At 34.0% G+C, this 14,427-nt stretch overlaps 1 protein-coding gene across 1 annotated transcript in view; it reads left to right on the top strand.

Annotated features, from left to right (window-relative positions):
• Positions 1 to 356: 356 nt before the first annotated feature.
• Positions 357 to 14,427, top strand: part of LOC107067017 (uncharacterized) — a 293,899-nt gene continuing 279,828 nt past the window's right edge. The window contains 2 exon segments of the mRNA XM_089179126.1: positions 357 to 943; positions 2,096 to 3,198. The gene's annotated coding sequence lies outside the window, so the exon portion shown is untranslated.

Genomic DNA, 14,427 nt, shown 5'->3' with positions numbered 1-14,427 from the left:
GGCAAAAGAAAGATCCGCTTATTCGTCGTGGTACTGGCAGATAAATTCCTCTCTCGGAGTTACGGCGGGCGCGCCGGAAAGTTTCCTGGGAAAAGCGTGCTACGGCGACGTAAGCGCGAAAGAGGTGGGCAAGGCGTATAGCGGGGTGGAAGAGGATAGATAGGTTAAAACGAAGGAGTGCGAGAAAGAGAAAAAACATCGTAACGGCTCGACAAAAGAGTAGAAGCGAGAGAGTCGACTGGAGGCCGAGAAGGAGGCGAAGGATGAAGAGATGGTGGTGGAGGAGGAGGTCGAGTAGGAAGAGGGATGCGAGGAGCGAAGTGGGTACCACGGCGACAGACATAGTGGGGGAAGGTATGACGGGGAGTATGTTGGGAGGGGGGAAACATCGGCTCGTCGAGGCGCGCGGCGCTTAGTTCGTGTCGGACCTCCGTCGCAGTCGGATCGCATCGTTCCGCCCTAACACACCGTCTCTCTCTCTCTCTTTCTCGCGCGTGCTCTCTTCTCTCTCTCCCTTTAACCTCTCTCTCGCGCGCACACGTTCTCCCTTCTTTTCGTCCTATCACTTTCTCATTTTTTCTCTCTCTTTTTTTCTCTTTCTGACTTTTTTTCCCTCTGCGCGCGTGTGTGTGTGATTTACACACGTAAAACAGTACCTCACTTTCTTTCTTTCTCTCTTGATAACGACGTCCAGGAGTTCCGCCCAGTGTGTAATAAGAGAAGGCGGAGAGAGAACTTTTAATCGAGGAAAGAAGAAGCAAAAGAAGAGAATCACACAAGGAGCGTTTAGTCACGATCAAGGCGCTTTCGCGCTTTTGTCGATCATCTTTACTGTGTCGTGTCTTATTCGCCGTTGTTCTTCTAGAAAGGAATTTTCGATGTGTGACGACGTGTGGATTAACACATAATATTATAACAACCAGAGGAGGCTGTAAAGTTTACGGTAAATAACGGGGAATGTATATACATACATATGTATCACATGCATATATACATGCGGTTTCGCGCGCCTTAAATCTCCCGGTTTTCCCCTCTTTTTTTTTATCTTTCGAGTGTGCTGTCACAGGTGTCTTTCGATCGGTTGAATCGATGAGACGGGCGAACGACGAACGATATAAAAGTTAAAAGGAACATCAAAGTTATAGAATAAGAATAAAAATAATAATAATAGTGTGATAGCGACGAATAAGATGATGATTCCTCAAGCGACGCGCACTTCCTTTACGTAACGAAAGCGCGTTAAGAGAGAGAGCGCGCGCGCGCTTGCGCTCTATATAATCCCTTCGTGTCGTCGTCGTTGTCCGTTCATCGTGTCGTTGTGTCGTGTTGCGTTGTGTTGTGTCATTGGGTTGCGACGCTACTCAACGGACTTATTTTGTTGGAAGGAAGGAGGCAAGTTTGCTGCTGTGTCAGTGTGTTCATCGAAGCGGGCCTTTGCTGCGCTTCGATCATCGGCATTGCTCGTTTTCGTGCGTCCTCGTGCCCCCTCGTATGCCCCCGTCGATTGGTTACCACCTCTTACCCCCATTTCCCTCTTACTCATCGTCCTTCTCCTCCTCCCATTCCTCCCCGCTCCTCCTCCTTATCTCTCTGGCTCTTTGTTGTCAGTGCCTCCGTGAATTCCATCGCGCGTTGTCGTTGTGTTGGTCTGACGGTCTTCTCGACTTTCGCTTAAGGATTATTCTCCGTTTTCTGCTACTTCTTCGTTTTCCTTTCCGTCGTTTTGTACTTTTCCTTTTTCTTTTCGTCGTCGTTGGTCGTTATTGTCGTCGTCGTCCGTTCTACGATTCGCCGACGGTACAGCGTTTTACGCGAGTTAGAGCGTCTGCTCGTTTTCGCGGACGGCCTTCGATCGATCGATTCACCGTATGTATATTTGTGTGTCTACATATACTCTTTCTCCCTCTCTCCCTCCCTCCCTTCATCTCTCTCCTCTCCTCTCCTCTCCCTCTTTCACTCTTTCGTTTAAATCGTCTATCTAAATCACATCACATCGGATCCGTAGATCGAAAGCGCGCTTGTTGTCCGTTATCTTAAACTCGTTGTCCCGTTCTCTATAGTCACTTATTTACATTTGATCGTTTATGTTTTTCAGAAAAGCCGTCACACACATACACGTATACACACACGTGACACATTCTCTCTCTTTCTAACACACACATCCAAATACAAGAAGAAGAAGAAGGAAAAGAGATTAATAACGGACGAAACAACTTTGAAAACGAGCTTGCGTGTTTTCTCTTTCTGGTCTCTAATTGAGAGAGATAATCAAAGTGAAGTTATATCGAAGATATAATTATATCAAAGAAGAAAGAAGATAGAGGATAATAAATAGCAGTGGTGAGATATAAAAAGAAAAAAATTCATCGGTGCTGATATTGTGTTTTGTGATCATAGTTAGTGTGTCAACAAGGAAAAAAGGCGTACAAAGGTGGCCCGTGCAATGGCCGTTTCAAATACTTCGACTCCTCGTTCTCGTTGAGAATATTTGTGTTACTTTTCCATTTCCCTTCTCCACTTTCCTATTTTCTATTTCTTTCTTTTTTGTTGTTGTTGTTTCTATCTATATTTTTGATCCTATATTTTTTTCTCTCTTTCTGTCCGTTTACCCCGTTTTCGTCTATCGTCAGTGTAGAGAGTTTTGTGCCGCGAGTGGGTGCGCCAATCGAAAAGTGTTGCTTCGAGAGAGAGCCAACGCGCGCCACGCCACGCCACGCAAGTGTGCCCTTGGAATAAGTGTCGATCGATGGGAAAAAGAAATAAAGAAATAAAAGTTATAGAAAAAAAAAATAATAATAAATAAGCTCTCTTTCGTTAGAGAGAGTTTAATATTTCATCGTTTCGCGCGTTTATCTTTTTCTTCTTATTTCGCGCATTAAGTTGGGTTTTGGTTTTATTTTCTTGTTTGCTACGACAATACGACTTGTGCATTTTGAAAAGGAAATAAAAAATAAATAAAAATAAAAAAAGGAAATAAAAAAGTGTGAGAGTTTCGCTTTATATTATAATTATCGTCAAAGTGTGTTTCTCATCACATCTTTCTTCTTACTCCTCATTGTGGATTATTATTTATTGGATTTACTTCTACACGATCATCGTCATTGCCGTCATCATCCTCAACGAACCGGATTGATTATGAAAGGATCCATCGACTTTGAGGATTTTTATCACTAATTCGAGGAGATCAACTTGTTTTATGTGAGTAATTGAATATATTTTTAATTTATCGCCAATTTAGATGCGTATAGTGTATTTTCGCAAATGCGTTTATTTAGGTGTGCGTGAAAAGAAAAAGAGAGGGAGGGAGAGAGTGAGTTTATCGCTCGATCGGCTGCCATCTTGTTATTTGTCGTCGAGGTTACGCGTTCGATTCGACGATCCCTTCACAGTGTTTACTTTTTCGTATTACATCTTTTTCTTTCTTTCTTTTTTTATCTATTTATTTATTTATTTATTTATTTATTTATTTATTTATATCTATCTTTCTTTCTTACTATTTTTTGTTCACGTTTTTTTCTCTCTTTAATTTTTTCTCTATTTCCATGCTTTTCTATTATTTTTTTCGTGTGCGTGCTTATTAGGTTATATGAGATTCGTTTTTTTATTATTCATCTATTTACTTGCTTTTTGTTTTTTTCTCTGTAAATGTATATTCACAAGTCTCGAAATGTGCGAAACTTTTTTTTCTATTTTTATTTTGAGTCAGTTTATTTGTTTTTTATTGTACTTTTAATAATATTCTCGATTTCGCGGAAGGTCAAAAGAAACCGTTGAGATGCGTCGGATGAAAAAGCTTAGCTCTTTTTTCGAGTTCTTTTTGTTTTGTTTTGTTATATTCATTTAGAAAGTTTCATAGATACTTTCTGCACGTGTATATGATTTGGAAAAATAAAATTCTATTTGTATGCTAAATGTCATTATCCGTCGAATTTGTTGGCTAATAAATAATGTAAAAAATTTCAATACATTAATTATGACAGTTTTAAAAAATGCTTTCTATCGTTATCCGTTTTTATGTAAAATATCATAAACGATTTGGATATATAGAAATTCTAACATAATTTATTAAAATACAAACTATTAAAAAAATTCTTAATTATAATCATTGAGAAATTAAAAATATTTTCTAAAATTTTAACGTCTTTTGTTAGCAAATCGTCACGTTCGAAGTATGAACGACAACTATATCTCTTATGTTAGTTGATATTTAAATCGATTAATAATGATTTTTCAAGGAATACGTTAAAGAGAGAAAATAGGTAGATATATATTTTGAGAAACAACTCGTACTCGAAAGCAAAGTCATCGTTGATCTTACGTCATGACAGCGGAAACTTGGCGAAGGTCGAGCTCGTGCCGGATCGTCTAGCTCGATCGCAAGTATGTCTCGACTTGCACTCGTTTCAATCCGTCATATTATTATTACGAAGGAAGAATACGACTGATGACAACCAACAACGACGACGAAGATTACACCTCGGATTGCAAGAAACACAACAGAGATAAAATGTTTCGTAAAAATACTACGCTTTTATTACAAATACTTTGTTACGATATTTCTTGGTTTTATCTACACGAGATTAGATTAGGGAGTTAAATTGTTAATCTATTTTGTATTTATATATGTCCTATCAATTGTATTCTTCCTTTTCTAAATGATACTTTATCTTAATTATATGTCTTATTGATATTTCTGATATTGAATATACTGAAGTATTGAGCCTATTCTTTTCTACAAGTTTGAGATAATATCGAAAGATAAAAGTTAGTTTGATTGAAAAACAATTGTTTCTATTTTAGCTTATATATGCATGTATTGTATGTATAAAATTATTCAGTTTCAAATCCAAGAATCTTGGCTTATAATATCCTAACAACAATTGAAATTCTAAAATATACAAATATATATTTGTAATATATACAGAATGTTTTAAAATAAATTCAAGGGTAGTTTCAGTATGTCAGAATAAGAAACATGATCATATATCGAGCAATTGATTGTATGAACTGTTTTTATTTTAACGAACTGAAACTATCCTTGAAGTTTTGTTTAAAATATCTTGTTTATTTATACAATATTACTTTTCACATTGTAATTAATTAATGGACGCAACTCTGACTAAAATGAATTGAATTTAAAATTTGATTAATATACATCTCTATATATATAACATCATCTGATAAGTAAAACTGTTTATAATTCGAAATTATTATCGTTCGTGAATACTTTATATTTTAATATGAGACGATTCATGGGATAACAAATTTCGAATATTTATGGTACCAATGGTATACATCGTGAATAAAGGTTTGAATTAGATAAAGATAGATAAAAGTATCAAACTAGTGACAACATATATTTTATTTCTCCTTCTTATATTTTATTTATACATACGCGATCCTATCTATCTCTCTTGGTAAATGAATATTTCATTCAAAAAGGAAGGATACTGTTATACTACTATCTCCTATCCCTTACATTTCCTATTCCTACAGAGATGGTTAATTATTCTTCGTGTATTAATAATCTAACGATATTTGGTCTCCTTAATCGAAACTTTTGAATTATTCAAGTAAGAACTTTGCTTTGGTCCAGTCATCCTCTCGTTGTCGTAAATCGTGCACGATTATTTTATCGAGTTGAAAAGTGGCGTGTTATTGGTCAGTGGCATGCCTTGCGCAGAGATTGATGAAACTCCGAAGTTTTTTTGTGACCGAAGAAACACAACTTCAGTAAACAGTCTCCTGTACAACGTGAGTTTCTATAGAGAGCACGAATTTCTATTACACGAATTCATACAACGTGTAATAGGAATACATATTTAATCGCTTTATATAGAAGTCTACAGTAACATAATTTATTATATCAAGACTTCTTGAATTTTTCTCCTTGCCCATCCCTTATATTTTCGCGTGGATAAAGAACCATATAAACTAGGAATACGAATTAAAACATTTGCTGATAACAAATTGTAAAAAAAAATTATGTATCCTTTCGTATATACTATATCCAAATATAAATTTTAACATCTATTAACTTTTTGACTGCTATGGGCGAATATATACATCCATCAAAGGATATCAGTATAAATTATGAACGCATATATGCACCTTGCGAAAGCTTTGATTGTTTATACTATAATTTCATGTGTATGTTATGTTTGGTAATTGTTTCTATTGTATATGTCAAACAGCGATCGCATGTCACTCATCACGCGATACGTTTCAAATTATTAGAACAGTTCAAAGTCAAAGAGATAAAGACAAAGCCAAATATTCATACCAATGTTGATAGTATTATTGCGACTCAATATGGGGTCGCGCAAACTATACTTCGCAAAGCCTTGATTCGTATCTTTGTCAACGATAGTTTCGATTTCTCCCAACGCTCAGTTTTTGTAAGTCTCGGTTATTTCGCGTTGCGGAACGTAAGCAAACAAAGATTTCTTTTGCACTTTTTTTTCATGCTTGAGCACAACTTTCGTTTGAATTCTTTGGTTCTTTCTCAAGGGATTGTGAGGACGTACCATTACCACTACTAGTCGAACGAGGTCGATTCCAATATATTCGTGTTGTTGTTGTTGTGTTGTGTTGTTAGTGGTACTCGGAATATAGGTAATAAAAATAGGAGGAGAAAACCTTTTTCGAAGGATTTCGAAATGGTTAGAGGAGCACGAAAAGAATAGGTATAGACAAGAATAGAATAGGTAGAAGAATACTTGGTTCGAAAGCTTTCGATAAAGGAAACGATTACGTTTTATCTCTTTGGTCTATGGAATGTTTATACATGATGTATATATACGTAGGTATGTGTGTGTCTGTATGTGTATGTGTATCTGCTTATACACGAGTTTTCAATCATCGAGAGGTTCTTTATTTAACTATGTTAAGAATTTATGATACCCGAACGATTAATTATCATCGTATTCTCTCGAGTATTTTCATTTCATTGGAGAAAGAGAGAGATAAGATTTGTTCATGCATCGTGATAAGATGATTCACGCGTGAGTACAAATGAAACTTCAATTTTGTAGGAAATCATTATTATTTTTTTCTTCCTTTCGTATTTTTCTTTTCGTCGTAGTAGTAGTAGTTTTCTTCTCTCTCGATTACAACGCGTTAATTCTTCTTCTTCTTCTTCTTCTTTTTCTTCTTCTTCTACTTCTATTTTCAGTTCGCTTCCCTTTCCCTTTTGTAATTTCGTAGTCACCCTTTTTGCCTAGATCTTCTTCCATCCCTACGCGGAAGAAGTTTTCGAGGAAAATTTAACGACGACGCTTCTCTCTCTTTCGCGCGTCTTGCCTGGCTACCTTCTCTACCGTCTAGAAAACTTTTCTGGACGAGATTCAAGCGTGGAAACTCGAACGAGTACACTCTTCAAAGAGCGAGAGAAATAGAAAGAGAAAGATAGAAATAGAGATAGAGATAGAAACAAAGAGAGAAAGTGTCGTTAGAATGAATCATCAATTTAGTCGATCTTTTGTTTAATGATTTTAAAAAAACTAATATTGTTAATTAAACATAAGTCGATTATCAATCCTTATGAAAATACGAAAAATCTTTCACGTAAACAAATAATGTGATCATCTCGTAGAACTATTATACTAAAGTTAATTTGATCCCATAACTTGGTTGAAACGAATCGAATTTACTTGTTATTCTACGATGACGTTGCTAAGATTTGAGCGTGACATTCCCGTTGGCAGTTAGTTTTATCGCTTTAGTTCGCATCGAGCACGTGGCATCATCCTCATCATCATCATCTGTGGAATTCTTGTATGATGTTTACATTTTCGTGTGAATTGAAATATTGACACGAAAAGACTCAATTTATCTTAAAATAATTTCCATGTACATTTGTAAATTGTCATTGTACATTTGTTAATAATTGTTCTTGTTGTGCAATTTGTTAAGAAGAATTTTGTATTAAAATATTCTTAAACATATAAATATAACTTTGGTTATCAAAAGTTTTAATATAAATATATGAGAGAAGAATAAATAATTTGATTATTGAAATTTGACGTAGTAGGATTTATAGGAATGACATTACAGGAGTAAAGACGTAAGAGAAGGATAACTAAGGAAATGGTGGTGACGGGCGGAAAAGGGGGTGTAAAGGGAAAGGTTAGTGTGGTAGTTCGCTATAATTATTCGCAAAGCGTAGCTATTTGCAAGCAAATTAATCGCGGAGCGTTCCAGTAACCTTATTACTAGTACGCTTTCTCTCTCTCTCCTTTCTCTTAGCTGTACTTCAAGAAACGAGGATCTGTGTATGGACGAGACCACAGGAAACTCTCTCAGTCTGCTGCCAACCGTTTATCGATTCATTACGTCGACCATATACGTAGAAACTAGAAACACGAATACACACGTACACGCTCGTAAATGTGTAGTACACGTTCGCATAAATCGTTACGTCTCTCTTACAAAAGAGAAAAACAACAACAAAAAATTAGTTTATTTATTCCTTTCAATAAACGACAAGGAAATTTCTTCGATTAATGGAAACAATTCAACTATTGAATTTTCCAATTTTCTCGATTAATCGTACATGCTTGTATGTTTATTTATTTGTTTGTTTGTTTGTTTGTTTAAATATCAATTAGACGTGCTCGTTAAGAGAAAGATTGAAAAGGGAGAGTCGATTACTCGTTAATTCTGCGAATAATATACTTTCACAATGGTGTACACACGACAACGAAGATCGATCGTTCGATAAGGTCAACGCGTGACCATGGTATGACTCGTGATTTATGATCGGACCTAGTAGGTTCTTCCTTCTTCAAAGACGAACAACTCATATAAACTCTCCAAGCATATAAACTCTCCTAAAGGATATATCTTGCCATTTTCAAATTCTAAGTACTCCATAACGTCTTCCTTCCTTTCTTTCTTTCCTTTCTTAAACTTTCTTCTTTTTATATATATATATTTTTACTAATATTTTCTCTACCATATTTACTAGTTTGCAGTATACAGAATGATTCTTGGAATTGAGACAGTTTACTAGTCTTTTTTTTTTATTGAGTAAAAATAGAAAAAAAAATCATATGATATAATACGCGTTCTAACTTCTTATAACTTTATTTTTTTTGCATATGTATGCTTGGTGTAAATGCACTTTATTAATAATGTAATGTGACTCAATGTATTTTTTGTAACCAATCGATCCCTTTTATTACTCCGCTTATATAAGTAGTAACCCAAGGTCATCTAAATGTCAATACTTTATAGAGATATTTGATATTTTGACATAAAACATTTTAATGCAGAACTACCTCTTTTCCTCGCATCCTACCATCAGTTATTATATGTCACCCTGTATATTTTATTTACCTTTAATTTTATATAAGCAAATATTTTTTGATTTTTTTTTCCTCGTGGGAAGAGAAATGGATGATGTTAGTATATACACACATATATATAGTAGGAGGAGGATATCCGATGTTAATGGTAATTCTATTTATGAGATGAAAATACATATGTAAGAGTAATAAAACAAATGGAATAAAATGTTATCCTACGGTAGAATTCTTCGACGACTCGAGCGAATTGAGAGTTAAGAGAGCAAGCAGACTGGGTGTTAGCCAAAGAACACACTACTATAATACAGTAGCATATACATCACGTATACACGAATACCATATGTATATACGTATCAATGGATCGTGAAAGAATGTGCGTGTACCGAGGAGAAATCGTGAGCGTTCACGATTGTATACGTGTAGTTTGGTGTTCCCTCAAGACTACTACGAAAGGCCACTTTCACGTGAAGCAGCTTGCAACTCCAAAGATTCTTATGTTAGTCTCTCTCTCTCTCTCTCTTTCTCCCTCTCCCTTTCTCTCTCTTTTTCGTGTTTCGTCGTTCAAATTGCTACTCGTAACAAACTGTCTGCGAGATAATTCGCTTTCTCGATTAAAAAAGTCTAACACGACTCGTTTGAGATTTATTTATAGATAGACGCGTGTGTGTATGTGTATGTCTGTTTTGTGTATATGTATGTATTTACATAGATCGTTTATGTATGTCACGGCCTTTCCTCCGTTCGCACGAAAAAAATATTTTTCATTTCTAGATTATTTTATTTGTTGTTGTTTTTTTTTTTTTAATTCCCTATTCGCGAGCAATTAAATTAAAATATACCTAGTCTCTTTCGTTATTTCATTTGGATAGATTTTTTTTTCAACATTTCGAATAGATAGATATGGAATATACGCGTTTTTTCTTCTGCTTTTTTTTTTGTTTTACGATACCATTTCGTTATCATCAACGAGCATCGTTCTAAAAGAAAATTATTTCTATGTATATCTCTTTGTTAAGTCAGTACTTTGTATTTTAATTCGATATAAATAAGAAATGATATTATCTTATGTTAGTAGAGAATATTATTTATTCTATTTTAATTAAAAATATTTACTAATATTTTAATTAAAATCATAACACAGTTTCTATACTAATGGATGATTATTTATTTGAAGATACTGATTAAAAGTATTTATTTTAAATATTAACTATAGATATCAAATAGAATATTATTGAATAGAAATGATGATAATATATTACTTGATATTAAATCAAGTAATAGGTATGTTCGTATTGGAATACGAAAGTGAAATAAATTTTTTTCATATTTCGTATTAAGCCTTTTCCAAATGAATTTAAAAACTATTTTATGCAAGATGTTTAATACTTAGCCGACCGCTTGGGTAGATTTACCCTTTTTCAAACTAGTCGGTTGCCGACCGCTCGGGTAGATTTACCCTTTTTCAAACTAGTTGGTTGCCGACCGCTCGGGTAGATCTACCCTTTTCATCAGAGGAACGCTTCTTTCTCTATAGAGCTTATTTATATAGGGTATAACATATAATAAAATGCATCAATTTTTGAAATCTTTTATTGCTCATTATTACGGCTCTTTATTTTCGGGATTTCCGATGGAGTCTTTGCCAGCCATAAAATTATTTTCTAAAACACTACTTCAGAAAAATGCGCGGTGGAGAGCGCAGTTTGGCTTTCTCGAGCGCGGTGGAAAGTGTTAAGTTCTTTATCGTATCGTAACAGCTAATGTGCCGTTTTGGCTCAATTTTTTTTCAATTAAAATTTCCAAATTGAAAACACTTGGACTAACTTTTGTGACATTATGATTATAAACATACAAAATTGTTTTATCAGCCTGAATTGCATTCTTCTCTTTGTTTTTTTTTTGTTATCAAATTTCCAAATGTATCCAATTTCTTTTTCAATTGCATTCATTTTCAAAACACGATAACTTTCGATCGAATAAACAAATATCACAATTGTTTATCTTGGTTTGTTTAATTGATCTATGATACGTCAGTTTTTAAAGGTACGCAAGTATTGCCAGATTTGATTAATATTATCGAAGTTAGGGGATCGTAAAGTTCACATTTGACAGAAAAATTGGTAGAACCTTTAAACTCGAGCGTAATTGATTGATTGAATAGAAAAGCAATAGAAGTAATATTTTTTTGTTTGTTTCAATTTAACAAATTACAAAATAGATATAACGTATAAAATACATAAACATATTAATTTTAAATTAAAAAAAGAAAATGTTACTTTTGTACCACTTTCCTTTTCAGTCAGTCAATTTTCGTTTCTATTTGAATCGTTCGAATTTTCTCATTCGTTTCATAACCATCTTCATTCGGCGGGAATCGAATGGGAACACTACGGATATACTACATAGCATCGAATCGGCGATAGCGTTATGAACACGAAGAGAGAAAGAGAAAAAGAAAAAGAGAGAGAGAGAGAGAGAGAGAGAGAGAGAAAAAGCATGGATTCATTCGACGCTTTTCGCGGATCGTGCATGATTGCTGTTGCGGCTGAAACGCGTTGCTACGCGCTAGCATATCTCTATCCAGATCTGTATATCTGTATATTTATGTGTTTACTATGTGTGTGTACCATCGTACGCATGCACGCATGCAGTTGGCGATCGGTAGAAAGTTCAATAACCAAAACACGAAGTCCAGACCATATCCGTTTGCGTCCGAAGAGCACCGTTTTCTGTTCGTACCTTCGTATTTTTGCACATTTTCGCATTTAAACGTGTTGCACGACGAATCTTTTTCACTCCTTTTTTCGAGAAAATAAATCATAATATAAGTTTTATGATCTTTGAAAAATTCGATTATTATTATTCAATTTTTTCTTTTCTTATTTTTCACCATTGAACAATAAATTTTGTTCATCGAAATTTTTTTGTTTCGAACTAATAAGAGATTTTTAAATATCGTTCACTGTATACAATGGTATCGATCAACGGTTCAAAATTATATCATCAATTTTACGAAATGATTGAAAGTTGATTTAACCCTTTTGCGGACAAGGACTTTCAGATGGTTTAAAAAGTAGGACGAGACGATTTTTGCAAATAAGTCGAGTGTCTTATATGATACAATTAAATGAATGATCTTATATATAAATTTTGTCGTTTTTTTATTAAATCTGGCAATTAAAAGCTAAGGAACCTTTCCAAGTATCAATCCCTTTCAGTTGGAGTTAATGAAGTATATAATAAACATCGATTGTCGTCTCTCACTTGCCACTTGTCTTGTCGAGCGAGAGTCGCCTCCCGTCCGCAAACGTTTAATGCTAATCCTATCGACATTCCTATCGTGATCGGTTTTGAAAGAACACATATTTTAATATAGAATGAGATTTTAATCAATTGTATAGTGAATAATATATTTTCTTTTATTCAGAAACGATTAATATACATTTTATGCGTTTTCACATCATTTTTTATCAATTACAAGATAACGATCATTTGATCCAAACATGTGTGTGGTTAGGGTTTAGTATTAAATTAATGTCCTATTTAAATTTTTCATCCGTTTAATATTTCATGTCGATGACTTACACAATACATATATATATACTTTTACATATATTATAATTTTATTACAAAAGAGATAATATAGACCATTTGTCAGGAGAGAAAAAAAGAAAATAAATATAAAAAAAAATCGGTAGAGAAAATCGATTAGATGAGAGATGGTTCGTGTAGATCGACGAGAAAGAAAGACTTACCGAGGGTTTTCAGGTGGGACGAGTATCGAGGGAGAGTGGAAGGATGAGAAAGAAAGAGAAAGATAGAGAGAGAAACGATGAGGGAGAGGAAGGGTTGGGCGAGGGCGGCGAACGAATGAGGAGGGTACGGACGATGATCCCTTCGGAAAGGAAGAGAACTCGAGCGAGAACGGATCCGATCGATAGCAGTACGGTCGCTCTCGGAATGCCGTTCTCGGATAATTGGTAGGACGAACGAGAAGAAGAGACTCGTGCCAATCATCGTGTTTCTCCTTAGCAATCCGATTGTGTGAACTGCGAACGATGATATACATTGATTGCCTTTATCCTATTTTCTTTTTTCTTTTTTTCCTCTTTTTTTTTTATCTTATTTTTCTTTCGATGGTGACTATCATAGGGGAAGGTTGTACACACATATTTGTTTGGTTTGCTGTTTGAGCCGATCATAGGACAAATTGATCAAATTCAGTTTTGGATATTTTTCAATTATTTTTTCTGCTTAATGGATTAAATATATATATATATATGTTTATTTAACTCTTATTGGTCGTAAGTCACGTGAATAGTGACTTACAAATATAAATATTCTATTTAATAATTTAATAATCAATAATTTTTTGTAAATAGTAAATTATATTCTTACAATAGTGAACAATTTTGTTGCATTTTTACCGAAACCACTTACAACTTACAATTAGTGAAAACCATCAATATATATTTGTAAATAAATTGTTGTGATTGTTGAATATGGCTAATGCTAATCATTTATTGGGTTAACGTTTTTAGATAATTTTAATAAGTGTTTTAATTAAACGGTTGATATGATTCAAAAAATATTGCTTTGCATTTTGTATTAATATATAATTCTAACGTGACCTTGACCCTATTATAAAGATCGTATAAAACTTTTATATTTATTGAACGTATTTTATTTCTACATTTTTATCTAATTATGGTCACGTAACATTAATCGCAAAAGTTTCATAAGTCCTTGTTTTTTACGATAAAGTATAAAATATTATAAGATATTAAATATTGTGCATGTACAATTTATCAACATAAAATGAAAGAAACTTTTCGGCTAACCTGACATTTTGTATACGCAATTGAAAAACTTGGAAAATAGGGAATAATGATTTTTCTTAATAGTATTATTCGTTTATTATTAATGGTTTTAAGTTTTAAACCACAGTTAAGTTAAAAAATAATAAGTAAAAGAAAACTTCGTTGCAGTTGGAATAATAATGAATTTATTATTTTTTTTTTTTTCGTAAGATGCAGAAGCGTGTTAGTTCGTTAGTTCTTTCTCCGTAGAATCGGACGGTGAAAGTTTAGCTTAGTTAGTAGAAATCGTCTCGGTTGGT

This window comes from Polistes dominula, unplaced genomic scaffold, assembly GCF_049000335.1.
Source record: "Polistes dominula isolate Pdom_NZ unplaced genomic scaffold, Pdom_raw_medaka contig_37, whole genome shotgun sequence".
NCBI lineage: Eukaryota > Metazoa > Arthropoda > Insecta > Hymenoptera > Vespidae > Polistes > Polistes dominula.
Note: the sequence above shows the minus strand (reverse complement) of the source record. Positions and strands in the feature narration are given on the sequence as shown.